This window comes from Schistocerca cancellata, chromosome 7 (genome assembly GCF_023864275.1).
Source record: "Schistocerca cancellata isolate TAMUIC-IGC-003103 chromosome 7, iqSchCanc2.1, whole genome shotgun sequence".
Taxonomy (NCBI): Eukaryota; Metazoa; Arthropoda; class Insecta; order Orthoptera; family Acrididae; genus Schistocerca; species Schistocerca cancellata.
Genome location: NC_064632.1, coordinates 449,817,687 through 449,835,453, shown reverse-complemented (window position 1 = coordinate 449,835,453; position 17,767 = coordinate 449,817,687). Strand labels below are relative to the sequence as shown.

At 41.3% G+C, this 17,767-nt stretch overlaps 1 protein-coding gene across 1 annotated transcript in view; it reads right to left on the bottom strand.

Moving 5' to 3' along the window:
* Positions 1-17,767, bottom strand: part of LOC126092070 (serine/threonine-protein kinase/endoribonuclease IRE1) — a 150,262-nt gene that overhangs the window by 131,612 nt on the left and 883 nt on the right. The window lies entirely within an intron of this gene.

Sequence of the window (17,767 nt, the reverse complement as noted above, 5' to 3'; positions counted from 1 at the left end):
GAGAGGGAGGCTATTTACAACTTGTACAGAAATCAGATGGCAGTTATGAGAGTCTAGGATCATGGAAGGGAAGCAGGGGTTGAGAAGGGAGTGAGACAGGGTTGTAGCTTAGCCCTGACGTTATTCAATCTGTACATCGAGCAACCAGTAAAGTAAACCAAGGAAAAATTTGGAGTAAAGTTTAGGAAGAAAAAATAAAAACCTTGAGGTTTTGTCAATGACACTGTAGTTGTCAGAGATAGCAAAGGACTTGGAAGAACAGTTGAACAGAATGGACGCTGTCTTGAAAGGATGATATAAGATGAACATCAACAAAAGCAATTCAAGGTAACAGAATGTAATTGAATTAAGTCAGGTGATGCTGAGGGAATTAGATTAGGAAACTAGGCACTTAAAGTACTAAATGAGTTTTGATTTTTGTGCAGCAAAATAACTGATGATGACCGAAGTAGACACAATATAAAAGAAGTCTTCATGGCTCTCCATCCCATTCCCTGTGATGACGGAAGGGATACAGCATTCACCATTCAAAGGCCTGAGCTCACCACCTGCATGTGGTGCACGTTTGCTGTGAAGCCCTGTCCTAGATAAACTGAAGTTTCATGGAATTGATGGTGCAGCCAACCAATAGCTAATGTTGTATCTAACCACGAGAATACAGTTGTACTTAGTAATTAAGCCAATGTAATTAAACCAAGATTCTTCTGACAGGGAACAAATCATGCATGGGGTTCCCAAAAAACTCAATCTTATGTCTGCCAGTGTTCCACACATGTAGACCATCTTCCATCTAATATACAACAAGGAAGATTAGTTCTTTTAGCAGATGATACTAGTATTGTAATCAATCCAAGCATACATACAACAACAGAAGAGATGGTAAGCAATGGTCTTAAAGGTGTCATTCACTGGTTTTCTGCGAATTGTGTCACTCTCGATTTTAAAAAGACACAACATAATCAGTTCTCCACTTCTAGAAGTACTCCACCAACCATAAGTGTAACAAATGGTGAAGAAGTAAAAAATATTGTTAAAACTTCAAAAATTTTAGGTGTCCTTATTGATGAGAAGCAAATTGGAAAAAATGAATTTTCAAAATCCTAAAGTGACTTGGTTCAGCCACATCTGTACATAGAACCATTGCAAATCTTGGGGAGAGACAGTATGTTGATGTATGAGGGTCGTTTGGAAAGTAAGGTCCAATCGGTTGTGAAATGGAAACCACAGTGAAAATTTGATGAAGTTTTGCACAGATGTGTGGGGCAATGTCTCTAGTATGCCTATTGATCACCTCACATTGCTCTTTTCAGTTCTGAGCACACAGTGAGCATGTAAAGATGCCTAGAAAATAAAGTCTCCTGCCAAGTATGGGTGCCTGCTGAGATATTTCACCTGATTTCATGCAACCTCACATAATATAACTGTCATGCATTTCATTCTTAGTGACATTTCTTGGCTGCACATTGCAGGTGCAATGAGGATGCTCCTGCTGCATTTTTGATGATCATCCACCATACAGCACAGACTCAGCTCACTCTGATTTTCATCTATGCTCGCATGAGCTGCTGGTTATGACGGTAGCATTTTGGCATTGGTGGCTATCTTCTACAACAAGGGCATTGGAAAGTTGGTACAATGCTATGACAAATGTCTAAGTTGGAGCAACAACTATGCAGAGAAATAGGTAGAAGGTGTAGGTAACTGCCCAAAAAAATTCAATTTTCACTGTGGTTTTCATTTTGCAACCAACTGGACCTTGCTTTCTGAATAATCGTCATATTTTGCATATTTTTACTCAACAATCACATAATGAAAAACACTATGGGGTCACTCATCTCTAAGAAAGAAAATGCTCATTGCTCAAAAACATGCTTTAAGAATAATTTGTGGTACACGTCTGTTTAAGGGCTCAGACATTTTGGCTTCTGCTGTGCAGTATATTTATTCCTCCACGAAGTTTGTTGTAAATAATCCACTGAAGTTCAAAAGGAACATGATGTATGTAATTATAAAGAGTGAAAAAAATGACATTTATTACTCTACATTAAGGTTGTCCATAGCACAAAAAGGGGTGCAACTATAATTTTTGATCACTCACCAGTGATATAAAATGTCTGACAGAGAGCAAAGCAAAATCTGAAAGCAAACTGGAAAAGCTATCTCTTACAACTCCTTTCATTCCTTGGAAGAATTTCTATTATTATAATTTGAATCAGGAGGTCAGTGGGAATTACTAACTCATATCTGTATACTCTTTTTTATACAAAAAAGTCTACGCGAGGAAACTATAATCAATGATGCCAACCCTTAACATGTTTAGATTAAGAGTATTATATAAATGATTGTGTCTGTTCAAGAGCAAAATATGAATGAATATTCTGTGGAATATAATTTAGTATATATTATAATGGGGTTTGTAAATTTAATTTATTAAATGACGAATCCAGTAAGAGTTTATGCACTTTTCTCCTGGGTGATAATCATAATTATTGGTACGTATCATGTATAAGGGAATTTGTATTGTTTTTAATTTAGTATATCCTATGATTTGGTTTATACAATTTTTTATTTATCTGTTTATTTTTCTAGGTTAATTTAGCTTACTTTAGGTAGTCAACTGCAGCTCATTACTTAGATAACAAATTTAAGAGTACGTAAGAGATGCTCAAAGCTAATTTGCTGTCCTTGTAACTTAGTCCGCATCTAGGACAAAAGTTACTGCTTTTGTTGCTACACTCCATAGGTTTACATAGATGGGTGTTAGAGCCAATTTTCGGGCGGGGGGTGGGGGGGTGGGGTGAAGGTGAAGTTGATGTGATGGTGTCTGTTATGTAGGACTGACAAAGATCTTTGTCCTCCAGTCCATCAGCAAAGTAGGGGATCCTAGGGGTGGGGGGCGGTAAGGTTATCCGTCTTTGGATAACTGTCTTCTGTTTCTTCTTTGGCACCAACATTCCTAGTCTTACTTTTCCTTTCTTTCTTCTCCACCAGGTGTACCATTCTATTCTCCCAGTTTCACATTAAACAGTTCCACTGCATGAACCCTTCTTTTATCCATACATTTAAACCTGTTTCCAAAGGATTGCCCAGAGTGGTAGCAATGCTTAAGTAACTTCTGTACAAAGCATTCTAGCATCTTATTACCACAAAGGAATTTATATTTTTCTGAATCTATTCCGAAATGAATAAACCAGATATGTACTATCTGAGACCTGGTGTTGCCCAGGATATTTTTCTATGGCTTTGTCTAAGACTACATACACGTGGAATTTATTTCTGACTTATAATGCTTCTTTGTATACATTTGAAGTAGTACGACTCGGGAGATGAACAAAGAGCTTGTTTGTTCACTAACACTGAAGAGAGCCACGCAGAGCTAGCTGTGTGAAAAGCAACCAAGATCTATGCCCACAACAAGCAGCATCTGGCCTTGAGCCTCACCAGGAATAATTAAAGTTGTAGTAATGCCCTTCACTGTTATAAGGGGTATTCAAAAGTAAACAAGCTGAAGGCATGATTACAGAAACCAGTACCTGTATTTTAGAAGTATTAACCCTGACTTTGAGACACTTGTCCCACTGTGACACAAGGCAGTGAATGGCTGTCTCATAGAATTTCCGGGGCTGCAATGTTAACCAGTTCTGCACGAACAGCTGGATGTTGTCATCTGAAGTGAATCACTTGCCCGTCAGAGCCTTTTTAAGGAGACCAAAAATGGCATAATCACAGAGAGAGAGGTCCAGACTGTATGGATGGTGGCCGAGAATCTTTCATTTGAATTTCTGCAGGAGTGACGAGAGTGTGTTGGCTGTATGAGGCTTTGCATTGTCGTGGAGCAGACTGATCCCACGGGTGAAATTGCCTGGTCATTCTGGTTTGATCACTTGGCAAACGGTGGTCAAGGTTTGCGAGTAACGCTGGGCATTCACTTTTGTCCCGTGCTGCAGGAAGTGAATCAGAAAGGGGCCACCTTGGTCAAAGAAGAACATACGAATAACCTTTCTGGCAGTTGTGTGAGCGAACATGTCCAGCTGTACATGCAGAATTGTTTAACATTGCAGCCCCGGGTATTTTATGAGACAGCCATTCACCACCTTGTGTCACAGTGGGACGAGTGTCTCAACAGCTAGGGTCAATACTTCTCACATAGAGGTACTGGTTTCTGTAATTATGCTTCCAGCTCATTTCTTTTTTAATGGCCCTTATATTTTTGAATTGGGATGGTTTATCAATAACGAAGTTGATAAGTGAATATATGTATGGCTAAGATATTGTGAATATCCCAAGTTCCTTAAATAAATGTCTGCAAGGTGATCTTGGGAGGGCTCCAGCTATTATTCTGATTACATGCTTTTGTGCAATGAATACTTTTACTTTTAATGATGAATTATCCCAAAATATGATGCCATACGAAAGCAGTGAATGAAAATAGGTGCAGTAGGCTAATTTACTGATATGTTTATCACCAAAATTTGCAATAACCCTAACAGCATAAGTAACCGAACATAACCGTTTCAGCAGATCATCAATGTGTCTCTTCCAATTCAATTTCTTATCAACGCATGCACCCAGAAATTTTGAATATTCTGCCTTAGCAATACACTTCTGTTCATAGAACCAATACCAGGGTGTGTGTGTGTGTGTGTGTGTGTGTGTGTGTGTGTGTGTGTGTGTGTACTGCTGACAAAGGCCTTAATGGCCGAAAGCTTTAATTGTGTGAATCTTTTTGTTGTGCCTATCACGACTCAGCATCTCCGCTATATGGTGAGTAGCAACTTTCCTTCTCCTTTTTTTGTTACATTCCATTCTAGATTTTCCATTGTTTGACTTCTGTTCATAGTTTATTTTTATCACGGTGTTACACCATTTACTGTACAAAATTGTATATACTGTATTTTCTCAAAATTTGGTGAGAGTCCGTTTCCACAGAACCACTTATTAATTTTCTGAATGACATTATTTACAATTTCCTGATTCTTGACAAACTGCCTATTGGCTTCTGTCTCGGGATCTTCGGCCGACGTTCATCTAATGATTTTTCTGACGTTTCGCCAGCACGAGTGGCTGGCATTGTCAAAGCTTCACCCTTCATTGCCGGTGGTGAACTGGAGCCGAGCTTGCGGCCGCAGACTATATGTACCTGGCGCGCCAACGTCCGAGGGCTTCTCCGCGGTCATTTCTGGTGTGGTTCTCCTCTTGCTACCTGCGACGGTCGTTCGCTGCAGTAAGGGAAGCCAAGATCCGTTTACCTTAAGGCTTTCCTCTTTCTTGTTCAAACTGTTCACATGTTTTTGTATTTGTACAGCTTCTCTGAACATGTGCTTCTCTACAGCCAGAACTTCCGTATCAGCAAATTTTATTACATGGTCGGTCTCATTCAGTGCGTGCTCTGCCACTGCCGATTTCTCCACCTGCCCCAACCTGCAATGTCGCTTATGCTCTTTGATCCTGCTGTTAATGGATCGTCCAGTCATTCCGACATAAACTTTTCCGCATGTGCATGGTATACGGTATATTCCCGACATTGCAAGTGGGTCTCTTTTCTCCTTCGCCGATCTAAGACACTCTTTGAAATACAAATACTCTGTAGAAATACAAAAACACGCGAACAGTTTGAACAAGAAAGAGGAAAGCCTTAAGGTAAATGGATCCTGGCTTTCCGTACTGCAGCGAACGACCGTCGCAGGTAGCAAGAGGAGAACCGCACCGGAAATGACCGCGGAGAAGCCCTCGGACGTTGGCACGCCAGGTACATATAGTCTGCGACCGCGAGCTCGGCTCCAGTTCACCACCGGCAATGGAGGGTGAAGCTTTGACAATGCCAGCCGCTCGTGCTGGCGAAACGTCAGAAAAATCACTAGATGAACGTCGGCCGAAGAACCCGAGACAGAAGCCAATAGGCAGTTTGTCAACAAATGGCCATGAAAGCCTTAACAATTTCCTGATTCTTGTTTGTTGGGTGTGATTAATATACTTGTGTCATCAGCAAAAAGAACTAGCTTTGCAACTTCATGACTATAGAGTGGCAAATCATCAATATACATTAAGAACAATAAGGGACCCCAGACTGATCACTGTGGGACACCATTCTTGATACCTCCACCGTTAGAGGACTATCTGTATTGCTACTTTCAACCTTCTACATTCTTCCAGTTCAATATGGATTAAACCATTTGTGCACTGTCCAACTCATACTACAATATTTAAGCTTATCTAGAAGAATTTCATGATTCACACAATCAAAAGCTTTTGAGGGATCACAAAATAGCCCAATGCGTGATGTTCAGTTATTCAATGCATTTAACATTTGACCAATGAAAGCATAAATAGCATTTTCTGTTGAAAAACCTTTCTGAAAACCAAACTGACAGTTTGTTAGTACTTCATTTTTATGAATATGTCATGCTACTCTTGAATACATTACTTTTTCAAAATTTTGGATAAAGCTGTCAGAAGTGAGATTGGGCGGTAGCTGGTAGCGATCAGACCTATCCCCTTTTTTATGCAATGTTTTAAAAATAGCATATTTCAGTCTATCTGGAAAAATGTCCTGTTTCAGTGAGCTACTAAATATGTGACTGAGAATCCTACTTATCTATTGGGAACAAACTTTTAGTATTCTGTTGGAAATGCCAATTCCATGTGAGCTTTTACTTATGAGTGAATTTGTTTTCCTAATTTCAGTAGGAGAGGTGGGTTGTATTTCAATTTTATCAAATTGCATAGGTATTGCCTCTTCCATATACTGCCTTGCATTTTTTTTAATGAATAGATGGATCCTATTTTATCTACAATACTTAAAAAATGATTATTAAAATGTTTTCTACTTCTGACTTCTTGTTAACAAACTTTTCATCGAGTTTGATGGAAACAGTCTTCCTGTGCTCTCAGTTGCCCTGTTTCCAAATTGTTTTAATTTTATTATCAGATGTGCCAATCACAGACATAATGCACATACTTCAGCACTTTTCAATAACTTTTCTTAACACATTGCAGTAGTTTTTATAATGTTTCACTGTTTCTGGATCATTACTCCTCCTAGCTATATGATCCATTTCCCCAATCTGTTTACAAGATACTTTTATCCCCTTAGGGTAAGACATGGATATTTAGACGGTTTCTTACTATTACATTTCATTGTTTCCTTAGGGAAACTTTTTTCAAATATACTCACAAAGGTATCATGAAATAGGTTAAATTTTAAATTAGCATCATGTTCCCTGTACACCTCATCCCAGTCTAACTGTTGCAAGCTTCCCTCAAAGTTTGAATTGTTAATTGAACGCACTATTCTGGAGGATTGTTTTGCATTAATGTATGGAGTATATCATACACTGTAAATAGCTGTGCATTATGTTCAGACAGACCATTCTTAAGAGGAGAAGTTTTTATTTGACTAAATTTATTTTGGTCCCACACTATCAATGTGCTGCTTTCCTGTACCACCCAAGTAGGAAAATCAATAAATGACATCAAATTGAAAGAACCAAGTAATACTTCAAGGTTGAGCTTTCTATCAGACTCTTTGAGAAAATCTACATTGAAATCCCAACGAAGAATAACTTATTTATCTCTATCTGACAGGCAGCACAACAAAGAATCCAAGTTTTTAAAAAAATAGCTGAAAATTTCCCAATGGGGACCTATACATGGCTACAATTATGAAAGTACTATTATTTAGTTTAAGCTCACATGTACATGATCTTATATGTTCTCTATACAAATCTTTTTAGTTTCCAAATTTTTCACACTATGAGAGATTTTAACATATATGGCAACTCCCACTCTCTCTCCATAGTGTCTCTACTTACATGTGCTGAAAACTTATGTCCACCTACATTTACTATTTCCGTAGCTGTGACTATATGATGTTCAGACAGACATAGTACATCTATTCCAACCTCAGTTTCTACATCTTCTAAACAAACAAGAAACTCACCTACTTTGTTTTTTAATCCCCTGGTATCCTGATGCAATATACTAACATTATTTTTCACTGTGCTTTTATGAGAATCTTTTGACATACTAACATTATTTTTTACTGTACTGTTATGAGAATCTTGTGATATTTTAACATCTCTAGTACCTGCCTGCCTGAGCTTCTCATTAAGCTTAACGTCAATCAATGTTGGATGACTGGAGACTGATCTTAGCCTAAAAATGAGGTACTTCCATGAGTTTCAGTGCCCCCCCCCCCCCTCCCCTAAGACTTTGCTATCAACCCAGCCAATTTACCCTTTCCTTTCCTACTGAGATGCAGGCCATGTCATGTGAAGTCCCACCTACCAATACCGTCAACAGCAACAAAACCTATGCCTGACAAAGCAGCCACCCGAAGCAGCTGACCCAAGTCCATATTTACCCTCCTTACAGTGCTGTTCAATTGGGACCAATCATACTGCACGAAAGCAGGAAACAAGTCAACATTTGTATGGTTCATTGAAGATGATATTTTTACCAGGTCACACTCAATATTGTAGCCCTGATCCTATCAATACAGTTTCCCGTTCCACCCACTACCACATCATGTTTCTGCTATGTAGAAACCTTGCACAATGATTGTACATCCTCTATCACTTGGCTAAGACATGCACTGGGCTTGAGAATACTTGTGATCTGGTACCTGTCACCTAATTTTTCCTGCAAGATCTGGCCCGCACCTCTTCCATCGCTACTACCTAAAACCAAAACTTTCCTCCTACTTTTCTTGAAACTGTTGGTTTAACAGTGAAAGTCTGCTGACTGCTGTGACTCACCGATCTTTCAAAGTGCTGCTGCGCAGTTACGCGCATCCTCTACACGCAGCGCTGTCTGCCAGCCATGCAGCAGCAGCGCCACCTAAGCGGCCAGCCAGCCAGCGGCCGCTAGACTTGGACTCAGTTATGATTTGACTATTAAAGTGTACACATGTCTTACTCTGTTTACTTGATCTGCGACTTTCATGTATTGCGTCTTCCTTGAAATATATTTGTTCAACTTCAAGTTATTACAATTGGTGACGAGGTAGTGATTTCTCTTTTCCATCATTGACCCACATGTTTCCATGGCTACTTTCGAGCAACTATTGCAAGGTCTCATAGAACAGCAAACGCTTCTCACAAACGCGATTCGTGATTTCGTCGCAGCATCAAATGCGGGGCGTCTCTCGTCGTTGTCTCTTCCTACTTTTCCTCCTTACGACGAGACGGCGGAAGACTGGTCTGATTATGAAAAATTTCTTCGACAGCACTTCTTGGCATTTCATGTCGCGGACGAACAAACGTGTAAGTCTCTGTTCCTTTCACGGATTTCACCTAAAATGTATCGGTTGTTGTCGCAATTGACTCCTTTGAAAGATCCTGCGTCTTTGTCCTTTGCTGAAATGTGCTCACTTCTGTCCGTCTATTTTCAAAAGCAAACGCATGTGGTAGCCTCTCGTGTTGCCTTTTATCGTTGTCAAAAACAACCGAATCAATCCTATTGTGCTTGGGCTGCTGAACTTCATGGCCTCAGTAGAAAGTGTCAATTTGTTACTGAAGTTCACAAAGAATCCTATGCCGAATCCATGGTACGGGATGCTATTGCCTGCTCGGCACCCGACAAAGAAGTTAGGCAATATGCCCTTCAGTTGGCAAATCCAACTCTAGATGAAGTCCTATTCATCGCTCAGTCTTTTGAAGTTTTTCACGCCGCTGGAGCGCAAATAGAGGCATGGGGCGATGTCAGGGAAATACAACCTTTGTGCGATGTTGACGAAGCGTGTGGCATGTCCCCGCCGGCCGATGTGCCGCAGTACGTTCCCAAGCGCAGCCTCGGCCTAACCGTAAACAAACATCTAAGAAACTGCAGGAAAACCCACGGCAACTTCCTTCATGCACGCGGTGTTTTACGAAACATTCACGAGAAGATTGTCCACAACGTTGGGCCGTGTGTCACAAATGCAAGAAAAAAGGGTCATGTGTCATCCGTTTGCAAATCCGAGCGCATACATGATGTTCAAGAACATGACACTGATTCTGATTCTGTGTTGTCTGTCAATTGTACTTCTTCCCTTTCAGGGAAGTTATTCCTCACTGTCCAAATACTTGGTCGAGATGTTCGCATGCAGGTGGATACTGGTTGTGCTGCCACTATCATCAATTCTCAGACATATCTTCAGTTGGGTTCTCCAACACTGTCACTAGGCAATTACGGACTTACAATAAACAGAAGATTTCTCTCTTGGGACAATTTGATGCTGAGGAATCTTACAAATCTGTCGTTCACACTGTGGTCAACCATAGTAACGCGGAGAATCTTTTTGGTTTTGATGCCTTTTGCGTTTTTGGGTTCTCCATAGACGACGCTGTCAATATCGTCTCTGATGTTATTTGTTATGCTCAATTGGATTCCTTGTCGACGACATTTTTGTCCCTCTTTTCTCCTGGGTTAGGCCGTGCAAATGACTTCGAAGCTCATATCTGGCTCAAACCCACCGCTTGGCCTAAGTTTTTTCGGGCTCGGCCCATTCCTGTGGCCCTTCGTGATCAGGTCAAACAGGAGCTGGATCATCTCACTGCTTCTGGGGTCTTGCTTCCTGTCACTTCCAGTGAGTGGTCCTCTCCTGTCATTGTCAAGCCAAATGGTGATATTCGTCTCTGTGGTGATTTCAAAGCCACTGTAAATGCTCAATGCCTTATCGACACTTACCCTATACCTTGACCTGAACAATTGTTCACTAAACTTGCTGGAGGCCAGTATTTTTCTAAACTTGACCTGTCAGAAGCTTATCATCAACTTCCTCTCGACGCTGCTTCCTGGCAGTTTCTGGTCCTTAACACACCTTTCGGCCTCTATCAATACCAACGATTGCCATTTGGGGTTGCCAGCACCCCTGCTCTCTTTCAGCGATTCTTGGAAAAATTATTGCTCACTGTCCCTGGGTGTATAAATTACCAGGACGACATTGTTGTCACTGGCTCCAACACTGATGAACATCTTCAAAATCTCCACACACTTTTTCATGTCTTACAGGCTGCAGGTCTTAAGTGTAATCTTCAGAAATCAAAATTTTTTCAGGCATCTATCACGTACTTGGGGCTTCAACTCTCTCGGGATGGTATTCGTCCACTTCAGCAAGCTGTCGCTGTGATCGGAGCCCTTCCTCGCCCTACATCTGTTAAGGAACTGCAGGCCATCTTGGGAAAAATAGCATACTATCACAGGTTTTTACCGTCTGCTGCTTTGGTGGCTCAGCCGTTGCATCGCCTGTTGCACAAAAATGTGCCTTTTCACTGGTCTGCATCATGCGATGCCGCTCTCCAGCAATTGAAGACTATGCTGAAACAGGCCCAGTGCCTGGCTGCTTATTGACCAGGCCAACATCTTGTTCTTGCCACGGACGCCTCTCAATACGGGGTCGCTGCAGTCCTTGTGCACCGTTTTTCTGACGGTTCTGAACAACCCATTGCTTATGCCTCCAAAACGCTCACAGATGCCCAACAAAAGTATTCTCAAACTGAAAAAGAAACTTTGGCCATTATTTATGCTCTTCATAACTTTGATGTTTTTCTCTATGGATCCGAATTTCATCTTGTTATGGATCACAATCCACTTGTTTCCTTGTTTCATCCATCAACGTCACTTCCCAACAAGGCTGCACACCGCCTCCAACGTTGGGCTCTTTACTTGTCTTGTTTCAATTATGAGATTCATTTCCGGCCGACGGCTCAACATCCGAATGCTGATGCACTGTCTCGCCTTCCCATGGGTCCTGATCTGGCATTCGATAGAGATGAACTTTTGTGTTTCCACCTAGATGTTGCCGAGCAGCGGGTTGTGGACGGGTTCCCCATCACCGGGGACCAGCTGGCGGCTGCTACGGGTTCTGACCCTACCCTCTCCCAGGTTTTACACTGTATTCAGAAGGTTTGGCCAGATCGGCCGTCCGCTAAGACTTCTGATCCATTGCAGAACTACTACGATTTGCGTTACTGCCTCATGGCTAGGGATGGTGTTATCCTCCTTTCCACCGAAAATGATTTGCTGCGTGTTGTGGTACCTGTGTTTTTGCATGCTTCGGTCTTTCGCCTCCTTCACAAAGGGCACTGGGGTGTCTCTCGCACAAAATCTCTGGCACACCATCATGTGTACTGGCCCAGCATCAACTCTGAAATCGCACACATGGTCGCTGCCTGCGGCCCTTGTGCGTCACAGGCCGCCGCCCCGAAGTCATCTTTGTCACTGTGGCCTTCGCCTGAGAAGCCCTGGGAGCATATTCATGCTGACTTCGCGGGACCTTTTTTAGGTACTTATTGGCTTCTCGTTATTGACGGCTACTCTAACTTTCCTTTCATTGTCCGTTGCACGTCGCTTACCACCGCGGCAACCACCAATGCTCTAGCTCGCATTTTCTCTTTGGAAGGCCTTCCCTCTACTCTTGTTACTGATAATGGTCCGCAATTTGCCTCTTCCGATTTTGCAGATTTTTGTGCCCATCACAGCGTCATGTATGTCACGGTCCCTCCGTTCCATCCACAGTCAAACAGTGAGGCTGAACGACTGGTCCGCACATTTAAGGCTCAGATGAGGAAACTCCTGACTTCTTCTGCTGATGATGCGCTTCTCCAATTTCTGGCTTCTTACCGTTTCACCCCCATGTGCGACCACAGCCCGGCTGAGCTCTTACATGGCCAACAGCCCCGCACGCTACTTCATCTTCTGCGGCCTTCCACCTCACGGCCGCGGGTGCCTTTGCTTGGCTGGTTCACCGCTGACGACCTTGTATGGGTACAGGGTATGGCAGGCGGCCAAAATGGAGTCCTGGCTGCATCTTACGACAGCGTGGCCAACGCCTGTATGAAATCTCATACCATGATTCTTGAGCCCACATAGTTCTCAGTCTTTTAGCTGTTCTAGTGTATTCAGAAAGACCACCATCTTCTAGCCATTTTTATTCACAAACAAAACAAAATCAAAATGTAATGAGCAGGCACTCAAATCACAAAGTAATCATAACAAATTCGTTTTGCCTAGCAAAGAATATAAATGGAATCTTCAAAAGAAGCAAAGCAATGTTGGTAATATTAACAGAATCTTCCGCTAGTTCTTGGTAGAACAACATTATAATAAATGAAAAGCACCAGTCTGCTTTTGTTCTACAATATTGTAGAACAGAAGCAAACTGGTGCTTTTCATTTATTACAATGTTGGTAAGTTTTTAACACACAAAGTGAAATCAGTGAATCCTTATTCCAAGTCAAGTAAAGTTAACGTTAGTTGGTATTCATAAAAATAAGATTGTGGCACTTATTCTGCCACTAACGTAAACTTCTAAAATACTTCAGTCATTGAAGCAAAAAAACTGTCCTATGAAAGAAAATTATAAATAAAATATATAGTAATAAGCTAAGCAAAGCAATGTCATTAAATTTTCAATACACAAAGTGAAATCAGTAAATCTGTAGATCTTAGACAATTAAACTAAAGTTACTGTAACATAAATTTGAGTTTGCACAACTACTTTTATGTGTGGTTTTGAAATGAAATCACAAGGGGAGGATGTAGTTTTGATACAAAATTTTCAGACCCATTTTTGCCTGTTGGAGACATTATGAGTTCACAGAAGTTTAGAGGTGGGGGAGTATGTCTACAAAAAATGTAAATTTGCTTTTAAATATATAACATGAAATAGTTGGTTGTTGAAAACTGTATGTCCTAGTGGTTCCAAACTGAAACCACCCCCTTAAAACAACTGACTGTTTACTTTTTGCCAATTTTTTAATTGTGTTCAGTGCTTGATATATGACGATAAAGATAAATTTTATGAAAATTTGAGTTTATATTCCTATGTGAAATGACATCCTTAGAATAACTGAACCATTTATTTTTTGTCAATTTCTTCTTGCATTTCGTAAAAGATTTTAAAATTATAATTGTTTCCATGTTGCTGGACTCAAAGGATAAAATTATGATATCTTTCTTGTGATCTGATTTTGATTAAATAAAGCCTTTATGTTGCCCCAAGTTATGTTCAAGTTACCTGTGAAAACTCCGTGAAAATTAGTCTGGCAGTTTTGCAGATTAGCATGTTCAAACAGACAGAGACAATATTTTTACATGCATACCTACCCCCTCTCCCCCCCCCCCCTCTCTCTCTCTTTCTCTCTCTGTGGTCCTACACCACATGTCAACAGACTATGTGGTTGTAATAAGTTAAAGACTGTTATACTTGAATGTGACAGGTGCATCAAAGTAGGATCTAATTGCATTGATATTCTTTAAGTTCCAATGACACACACACACACACACACACACACACACACACACACACACACAAAACTACCTCATGTAATATGAACTCACAGCTTTCAAGAAGCACAACATAATAGTATGAATTTTAAGCAGATGGATATTTAATGATTTGTTTTCAATACATCACATATGGACCCTTGAGTTAGAATTATTTAAGAAATAGTAACATGCATACTCATTTACAGTGTGACAATTATTGACCTATATGAAATAAAATCACCATAACTTCTGAACAGTTTGCGTTAGACGTTCAAACTGCATGGTTGGCTGTGGGGCATGATGGGAACTAGTATGCGCACGCGCACAATGAAGCTCACATCAATAAGCAAAACTGGCACATTTGTGGGACTGAGAATCTGCATTTTGCGATCAAGAAGTCTTTTCACCCTCAACGGGTGACTGTATGGTATACAATGTCCAGTCATGGAATAATCTGTGTGACATTCCTTGAAGGCATGGTGAATACCAAATGATACATGAAGGTTTTGGAAGATGATTTCTTGACATGAGATTCAAAACCAAACTCCAAGTCCAGAAAACAAAGTAATTGTACTATTTATGACTTTGTGGACGGATGTTTCAACAACAAGATACAAACAGCTAACCAGCAAACAGAATGGGCATTTTTATTTCCTGAAAAGACCAATGGCCAACCCAACATGCTATAACAATGCAAGAAACATCACTGTAGCTGTAGAAAGTTTTTTTTTTTTAAACCAAGACTGATATCATGCCAATTTAGGCATATCTGCAAGTGACATAAATTTGGTCTACAGCATTATTTTATGCTGTCCTGAAGTCTGCTTGAAGTGATTGTCAACCGATACAAAAGGGTGGGTTGCCCCATATCATCAGCTGGAAATGATTCAGCACAGCCATAAGGAAACCTCTCGATGGGAAAAGGCTCCAGAACAGCATAAAATAATGTTGTAGGCCAACTTATATCACCTACAGATAAGTCTAAAGTGGCCTGAAACCAGTCACAGTTTTAATAAAAACTTTCTACAGTCAAAGCAGTGTTTTTTGGTTAATTATAAAAATGTGGACATTTGGGTGTGGTTGCCCACAATTCAAAATAATATCCTTGTAATATGTTTGCCATGACCTCTACAGCCATTGCTGTTACCCATGGAAGTATCTGCTATACAAATTCTATTACTGCTACTTTCTGAGTCAGTTTCCACAACACTGGAGTGGGAGGATATTGCACCTCTTCCTTTTTTAACAGACCCATTAAGGGCAATAGCTCCTGGTGGGAAATCAGGACCAGTGAGTTGTAAGGGGCAGGAGAGGCGAGGAGCCTGCCATTGACTCAGTGAGAATTGGTGGTTGGGGCACGGCCACAGGGATTTGTTCTTCTAATGGTTGGTTGGTTGGTTGGTTGGTTCGGGGGAGAGGACCAAACAATGAGGTCACTGGTCCCATAAGATTAAGGAAGGATGGGAAAGGAAGTCGGCCATGCCCTTTTAAAGGAACCACCCCAGAATTTGCCTGAAGCAATTTAGGGAAGTCACGCAAAACCTAAAATAGGATGGTCGAATGAGGGTTTTAAGCATCGCCATCTCGAACGTGAGTCAGTGTGCTAATCACTGCGCCAGCTCACTTGGTTTACGTTGATGAAGATGGGACTTCCACAGCTGGGGCAGTGGTTTGACCTTCAGCGGATTCCTGTAGTCTACTGTCTGTGGTGGTCACAGAGGGTCTAAGCTGGTGGAAGAGGTAGCATCCATGCCTCTCCTGGTGTAGAGGTGAGGAGTGTAGGTAGGCCAGTATCTGTGAGGTGTCAGTTTGAACCTCGGCATGCTGGGAAGCATAGCTCACATTGGTGGGACTTCAATGAATACTTGGGCCATGATGACGTCTTGCTGGGGATGAAACATAATTTACTTGTTGTAGCTAGAACTGATTTCAATATTGCTTGAAGTCATATTGTCAAACCACTACCTCAAACACTTGACTCGCTTATGACCAGTGACAAATCCTTGAGTCCATCCTGGTATATGGCTGTACTTGCAAGCCCACACTAAAGAATCTGCACAATAATAGAGGCATGGCAGTCAATCCCGGGCTCATTGGATCAGATGCAAGAGAATGAAATGGGCACACTGCCAGCACTTGTGCCATGTAACTTCTTGGCTAGACAATGACCACGTACAAAGTTGGACTGATACATAGCAAAGAAGTATGTCAGATTTTCTGCAGAGATCACTGTCATCATCATTTTTTTCATTTGGGTCTTACATGCTGTGACCCACAACTCTGCTTCTGACTTAAGAAGTAGTATAGAATGGTGTGGTGGTCATATATGTTATGCTGTTCCTTTGACAAAAGGAACGCCACTTGGACAATGTGAACTGTGGGCCATTTTTTGGTAGGATGGTGTTTGGTACTTCCTGTATGGCAAAGATTGTTCTGTGCCTGGATTAGAGCACTGGTGTAGTTGTCAACATTTGGAAACTACAGAGACTGTCCACCGGAAGTATCCACACAGCCTGCTTGAAAGGGCCAGCAAAGTCAATGTCTGTACAGTCCACCAAATCAATTGGTTTCATGTGATACATCCTGGAATACTGCACAAGTTGTAGAACCCATAGCACATGGACCTAACAGGGGATACTGAAGTCATACAAACAAGAACAGCACAGACATTCACAGGTTTGTTCAATTTGTGGGAGACAATGCTGAAAGAACAGAACTGGCACACACTTGAAAACAGACACAAATTATCCTGTGAAAACATTCTTTAAGCATTGAATCTGGGAATACATAGAAACCGGTCTTATTAATGTGACCACCTGTCAAAAACAAACAGCTGTGCTAGGTTTAATGGATGAGGGTGAACTTGGAACCACACACATACACTGTAAGCTGTGTGTCATGTTGCATTGTCCTGCTGATAGGTGCCACCATGCTGACAAACAACATGTGATACATAGAGGTGGACGTGATCCCCTAAGACGAAGGCATATTTGTGTAGCTCTATTGCACCTTCCAGATTGGCGAGGTCACCTGGGACTGGCACAAAAAACATTACCCAGACCATAAAGCTCCCTTTTCCAGCCTCGACCTTTCTGCCAATTGTTGCAGGGACTTGCACGCCAATTGTCACCTGTTCGATAGAGCACAAAAAATCTGGGCAGTCTGTTGCTCAAGAGTTGCAAGTTAATTCACTCATACACATCTACGTAGGCATCGTTTACCCCTGTCATCTATGGTCCATGGTGCTGGTTTTGGAATGCGCCATTTTGCCTTGCATGGTATAAGCTACTATAACCACAGCAGAATGAGAACAGCTTACAAACTTAGCAATTTATGAAATGGACTTCGCGGTTTATGAAATGATTCCACCACTGGCTGAAAGCCAAGGATCATGACTTTTCGACATCAGACAAATCGCTCTGTTTCCGAATGAAGATGAATGCACTGTTTTCTGCATCTTTATGGCATGATTTTATATACCCTCCACTGCTAGTGCTGCCACCTAACTCTGTGAGTC